Raw genomic sequence first — 7,373 nt, forward strand, 5'->3', positions numbered from 1 at the left:
ACATACATACATACATACATACATACATACATACATACATACACTACCTAAACAAGGCAACTTTTCGGTGATGTACACTTGGAAACACTGATTATTTCTGAGAATTGAACATGGTCATTTGAAATTGGTACATTTGAAGTGGGAAGTCAAAGTTCAAGTAAATAAGGAACTGCAATAATCACACTTTTAATGAGTAGTTGCAAACTGGGCTGTGCTACGTCAGGCATTGGACTCAAGCGTCTAGTTGCAGACAGACAGATGGACGGACGAACGAACGGACAGACAGACAGACAAACAGACAGACAGACAGACAGACAGACAGACAGATGGCCGGACGGATGGATGGACGGACAGACAGACGGACGGACGGACGGACGGACGGACGGACGGACGGACGGACGGACGGACAGACAGACAGACAGACAGACAGACAGACAGACAGACAGACAGACAGACAGACAGACAGACAGACAGACAGACTGTGTGTGTGTGCAAATAAATTTAAACTTTGGATTTTCTCATGATTTTCCTGTCAACAGTCATTTATTTTATATTGATGTGCTATTTTCGTTCTGTATGGTAAATGATGCCGCAGTCATATATATATAAATGTGTTTGTGGTCAACTTCTGGTTTAATATCATGGTCTAACGAAAGTGCACAATTTTAATGTTTATTTTGCAATTAAAAATGTGTGAGTTTACAAAGCAATTTGTAATGGTTATGTGATAATTTAATATCATATGTGAGAAGTTCGTTTAAAAAAATTGTGATCGAACCATTATCGAATATCTTATAATGTGAAATGGATGTGTGAATTAAGAACCAAAATATCTGCCTTCTACCCTTAGCTAAGAATTGAAAATAGAAGATTTGATTGTCAGTGGAAATTCAGTGTAAAATTCCTAAGTTTTTTCTTATAGTATATTTGTAAGTATGCTTATGCAAATTCGCAGGGTTTAGATCAAATACACCTTGCCTGTCAACCTTGTAGTGCAACTTCTTTATAAAGGTTATCGCTCATGAGAAGAGTATAACCTGCAAATCGATTTTTTCGATGAACTCATGCATTTCTGCTACTGCGCAGTTGCGTTCCGAATAACCATGAGGAAGTAGGCATCTGTAAACACCAGTAACCAACGACGCGGTTGCCCAGAGTAACGATGGTAAGGGTATACAGAGATATCGGTAACTTTCAACCTTATATAGGTGTGACGTCTGTCTATACATAATGACAATAGAAAGGGTCCCTTTGTTATTGAACATCTCGCTCCCCATCCCCAAGTCACAAAACTTTTTCTAGCCCGAAGAATTGACTGGTTTGGGCTTCTACGCTTGACCGAAATAATACGTGGAAATATTTCCGAGCAATAAGTGTGTTATATGCTTTGCCTATCATGAAGCTAATATTTGTGGTACCATAGAGGGTAATCCCCGTTGTTAGGGCCCCGTAGGTACAGTGTACTTTGTTTGCTTGGTTACCAATTGACTCGACACTATACCATAGTGTACGATACAGCAAATACCGACATCCGAGGGTCATACAGAAACTATATACTGCTAGCTTTACGAGGTAAAACTCAGAGCAGAGAAGGACTTCGAACAAAGGAATGGGGTGCAAATCGACCAAGGTCCAGCCGCAGCCAGAGAGGCGCACAACACCTCCTCCACGTACTCCACAGTTACATCAAGGTATGTGCAAATATACAATGTCTGCTTTTGTATCGGTTAACTCATTTGCTAGTACTTCGTCACATTTCTTTGTAATCTACTACACACAATGGGCAATGGAGAAGTTGTGCTTACAAAAATGTGGCGAAGCTCTCCAGTGGAGTGTGCAACTAACTAACTAACTAACTAACTACTAATTAACTAAACTAACACACCCTGTATTTAATCACTGAGAAAAGAAACTCTACAGATTCACGATGGTATCTGGCTCTATAAATATACCCATCGAGAACTCTGACAAATCTCCATTCCACTCACGACGTATCAGAGTTCTGGATGCGTACATACATTCAGAGCTACGCAGCATGGTCTCCAATTTACAAAATATCAACTCTGCTCCGTTTGTTTTCTTCACTCCCCTATAAGTTACGTTTTAATTGTTATAATGCGGCTTACGAGCTCATATGACGTGTTTTATTTCGTTACATAATAATCAAAGCGGTTTTCGTTTGAAAAAATGAAAAAAAGAGTTCAGAATGTATTCTTCTTCAAATACGTTCAACGATTCTGATAGTCCAATTGCTAGTCACGTGACCAAAATCTACATTTGACTTACGTTGACAGTTTTATACAGAGCAATTAATCTACAGCTGTCAAGTTGCGACTGTTTACTGACATGCACTTCAAATTTCACTGTCTCTACACAGAACAACAAGCAGCTTGGGAGGGAACATTCATTTCAGATGATAGGCATGCAGTAATTACAGGTGAGCAAACAGCAGTTTCTGAATAACGGTAGGTCTTTTAAAATTATTTACTAACGTATCCCAAGTGCATATTACTTTGTTGATCGCCCCATTCCCATCCCATACGTCACGATGTGAAATATGTTTGGTCATAAGTAGTTTTATCATAATCATATCATGCATTTGAAGGGGGTAGTTCGAAGGCTTGGGTCAGAATTTACGGCCAGGGGGTGGGCCTGGGGAGAAATTGTAGGGCCATGAAAAAAAATTGAGTGTTCAAAGGGGGCCATGACCCGCAATATTTTGCTCATGATTTGAACCAAATTAAACCTCAGGAGCAGTCGCTCACCTAGTAAATTAAACGATTTCTCGCGGCTTCACCACAATACCTTCTAAACCTGTATTCAGTGATGAATTGGGTGACAGCCATTCGAATGTATTTGTGCATGCTTTCCTCTGTCTGTCTGTCTGTCTGTCTGTCTGTCTGTCTATATCTCTCTCTAGTCTCTGTCGGCTTCCCTCTACGAAATATCAACTCTGCTCTGTTTGTTTTCTTCACTCCCATATAAGTTAGGTTTTAATTGTTGTAATGCGGCTTACGAGAACACAATGTTGTAAAACAATGGAAAGCTTACCTCTTTTCTTTCTTGCCTCTTCGACATGGCGTTCTGAAATAATCTATTTGAGCCCAGTAAAATAGAAAGAAATACGTTGTTACATGTAACGCTCGCTCTCTCTCTCTCTCTCTCTCTCTCTCTCTCTCTCTCTCTCTCTCTCTCTCTCTCTCTCTCTCTCTCTCTCTCTCTCTCTCTCTCTCTCTCTCTCTCTCACTCTCTCTCACTCTCTCTCTCTCTCTCTCTCTCTCTCTCTCTCTCTCTCTCTCTCTCTCTCTCTCTCTCTCTCTCTCTCTCTCTCTCTCTCTCTCTCTCTCTCAGAGTTGTATAATAATGTATTGACATTATTGTTTCGATAATGTGTATGGTTTGAAATTTTATGCCGTCAAATGGCCTCCTACATATCCTCATTTTAAAAAAAGGCGTTTACTGTGGGAGGGGAGCGGACACACTCTCCCACACCCTCCCCACTAGCTATCATTGGGGATGCTCTCTCTCTGCCCAGAATCAAGATTGAAAGATAAAACCCTGCTGACTAAGAATCTCCAAGTACAGCCCAATATGAGACCATTTTCACAAAGCCCACATATATTTGTAAAGAAATCTCACATTCTTATGTATGGACGCTGAAATTGTTTTGTGGGTGGTTTAATGTAGTGTACCATACTGTCCATATATGTAATTGTACTGTACAATTACATATTAAAATATGTACCCAGGAAGGAGGGGCTACGGAAATTCTCGGGTTGATTTCGGGTGCCATGAAATTTTTTGAGAGCGCGAACTGGGACTGCGAAATTTGTTTTGACCAGATAATTTCTCCCCCACCCCCTCCATAAATTCTGATCCCAGCTCAATATACTAGTAACTCGCACATCACACCGTGCTTATATAATACTGAATACTGGAGTTGCGAGGGTGGAGGGTGATGAAACGGCGTTTCGTAATATCAGTATTAAAGGATGGAGTAACAATCAAGCAGTCAAACTGTCTCATTGTTTCGACTATTTCCTTTGATTTATTTCACCTTTGATCTGTTTTACGTTATAGAAGCTAGTGGCGTGCTGGACTGTCGAAAGTCCGCTTAACTTTTGTGATGTATCTTTGAATACTACTTAAAGTTGATTAAAACACAAGTTTTAGAAATATGTACTTGAAATGTACGCGTTTTCTGAATCACCTGATCAGCATACGATTGAATGTTATTCGGTTCAGTAATCTCCAAAAGGTTAAGACTCCGGGTAAAATATAAGTGTTACTGGTATCATAGTTAGAGAATGACATTTGAATCATTTACAAAAAGTCATATATAATGGAAGAATGGACAAGGTGTCTTTATCTTAATGAATGAAATTGGCAATCACATGATCACTGCTCCCTGTATTTTTGAATACGTACGTACGTACTATATATGTGTGTATGTATATGTATAATAGTATATGTGCAGTATGTATGTATGTATGTATGTATGTATGTATGTATGTATGTATGTATGTATGTCCAATTATGTTCCTTGATGTTAATTAAATATTCAATGTTTCCTATATTTCGATACAGAATGTAATGAGTCAGACGTACATTCGAATCTGCCGACACCGACTCCGCCTATACCTGAACAAGCAAGACCGCCAAGGCCTTGGTTACTTCCTGTACACTTCCGTATCTTTAGACTCCCAAATTGTCAAACTGGAAATGAAATACAAACAGATCAGTCAGGGACCAAAAACCAAACACAGCATTCGTTTCAATCTTCAAATGAAGTAGACCATCCTGAATATCAAACAGTGACTAATGGTGTTGGCCCGCAACCTAACGTATACCTGACTAATCAGTTTTCATACTCGCCTGAGCAGGCAGATTCTCAAACAGAAAATGCAGCCCTACCAGGACAAATTTTACACCAAACCGATGACACCGATTATCATCATCATCAACAACACCATGAGGAGGAGCCAAACTTGCCAAAGAAAATCAAATGCACATATCAAGACGTTGTTCTTCCGGTTGAAGAGATTACAACTCTTGGTCAGTGTAGGCAGCAGTTGACCGTTGAGATACCACACACCAACTTCGTCTTTCTCCATAACATGAAAGTAATTCCAAAAACCAAAGAATTGGACCTGACCATCTTTAGGATTCTTCCGAAGCTACCAAAAGGGTCACCAAATGAGGGCTTCCGTTTCCAAGGGGTTGAATACCTAACTACAAAATGGAAAAGTGCAGATGTAACGTTTGCAACAGTAGTTAATGTCATTGTGATTCCACAGGGAGGATCAGCGAAGGATGTGATCAGCCAGCTTGGGCCACCAAGGATAAATGTTGATGGTGTTCCAGCCTGGGCCTTTGATTTCATACCCTTTGGTAACTTTACAAACAGGATGATGCAAACTACAACAGGTATTGAATACCATCTGCATTTAGTTTATTCCTCATCTTTGTTTGCCAAACCCTTGTTGCAAACATTAAGGTTGAACATATTTGAAAGTAGGGATTACTAGGAATTATCTATTTCAAAATTTACAATTCACAAAATTCACTTGATATGCTAAAAATATGTTACCATTCATTTTGTAGGTTTGCATGAGGCAGCTGCTTACGGTAAAAACGATGTTATAGATTATATTCTTTCATCTCTCATGCCTCTTGATATAATACAGCTGGTCGACATGCGGAAAGCTACGCCATTACATTACGCTGCTGCTAATGGACATGTGAAAACAATAGAGACACTACTCGACAAGCTAGGGAGAGATATACAGGATTTACAAGACTCGAATGGTAGGACAGCTTTGCATTTGGCCATTTACTGTAAGAAGCAAGGTGCTGCTGTTACTCTAATTAAGCATGGAGCGGACATGGTCAGTAAAATGGATGTAACTGGCCATACACCATGTACTCTTCTGAAACTTCTTCCAGGAGAGTTCTGGGAATCTTATGCGCCAACAATACATCATTTTCCGAATATCTTAACAAATCATGTAGCCAGGCTCATGATCGAAAAAGACAACGCAGAAATACTTCAGAAAGTCCTAGCTGACATTGAAGACATCAATAACCAAGATCACCTTAAACGTACTTTGCTCCATGAAGCGTTTGAGACAAAGTCTACTAAATGCATCAATGTGTTACTCAAAGGTAATGCTAGATGTGATATTGAAGACAGCAGTGGATGTACTCCTCTTTGCATAGCAAGCAGAAATGGCAACAGAGAAGAAGTCGAGAAGATATTACCAAATATGAATGAAAAGAGACACTTCTGCCATGCTCTCTTCCATGCATTGCAGAAAAAGAAGACAGAGGTCATTGTATACTTACTAACATCTGAGAAAATAATTGTGGGTGATATGACTCGAAGAGCCTTGCTTCATCTGCTGGATGATAGTAAATTGAAAGTTGAAGAGCGATTGCAGGTATTAGGAGCTTGCAAAGACAGATTATTAAATCAACGGTTTCTCGGATGGGCTGCAGCACGAGGAGAAAAAGGACTCTTGGAACAAATCATCAAGTTGGGTATTGATGTTTCAGAGAGTGACTACCTTGGACGTACAGCTTTACACGAAGCAAGCCAGAATGGTAATCTAGAAGTTGTTGAATGCATTCTGGGGTGGGAGAAATGTAATCCTAATGCCCAAGACTGGAGAGGCGCGACTGCATTGCATTATGCTTGCCAAAGGGGTCATACAGGAATCACCACATTCTTTATTCAGCAAGAAAATGTGCATTGTGACATTCAAGACAATAGCGGGAGGACACCTCTTCTTACTGCCTTGTACAATAGCCATGCAAGTCTTAGTTTGATGATGGTTAAGAAATACAGCCATCGACTAAATATCTCGGCTGTTGACAATATTGGGTTAAATGCTCTTCACTATACCTACCTGTTTACTACCGATGCAAACACTTTTGTTGAGGCTATAACAACCGCAACTGCGAAACAGGATCAAGTAGCAATACCACAAGAACATTGTCCTAGAATATGGAAACCATGGCGAAACTTTAAATGCGTGGACGAGATTTGGAGTTGCCACCTTGATGAGACACCACCACCCCCTCGAACATTTTCTAGAGAAGCAAGGAAAAGATACACCACAGCATTTTGCCATAAACGAAATGACAGAGCACAAGTTCTACATAAGCCCATTTTCTTAGCTGTAATGAGAGATAATACAGAAGCCATAAGCGCCCTTGTTACAGATGAACGATGTTTGGTGGAAAGAGACAGTTTTGGTCGGACACCTCTAGAGTTTGCAGTAGTTAATAAGAAGATAGAAGGTGTAAAGGCACTTCTGGAAATACATCACAAATTTGGTAAGTGATAAGTACTTTGAACTTTTAAGTTCCTT

Source organism: Glandiceps talaboti, chromosome 5 (genome assembly GCF_964340395.1).
Source record: "Glandiceps talaboti chromosome 5, keGlaTala1.1, whole genome shotgun sequence".
Classification (NCBI taxonomy): Eukaryota; Metazoa; Hemichordata; class Enteropneusta; family Spengelidae; genus Glandiceps; species Glandiceps talaboti.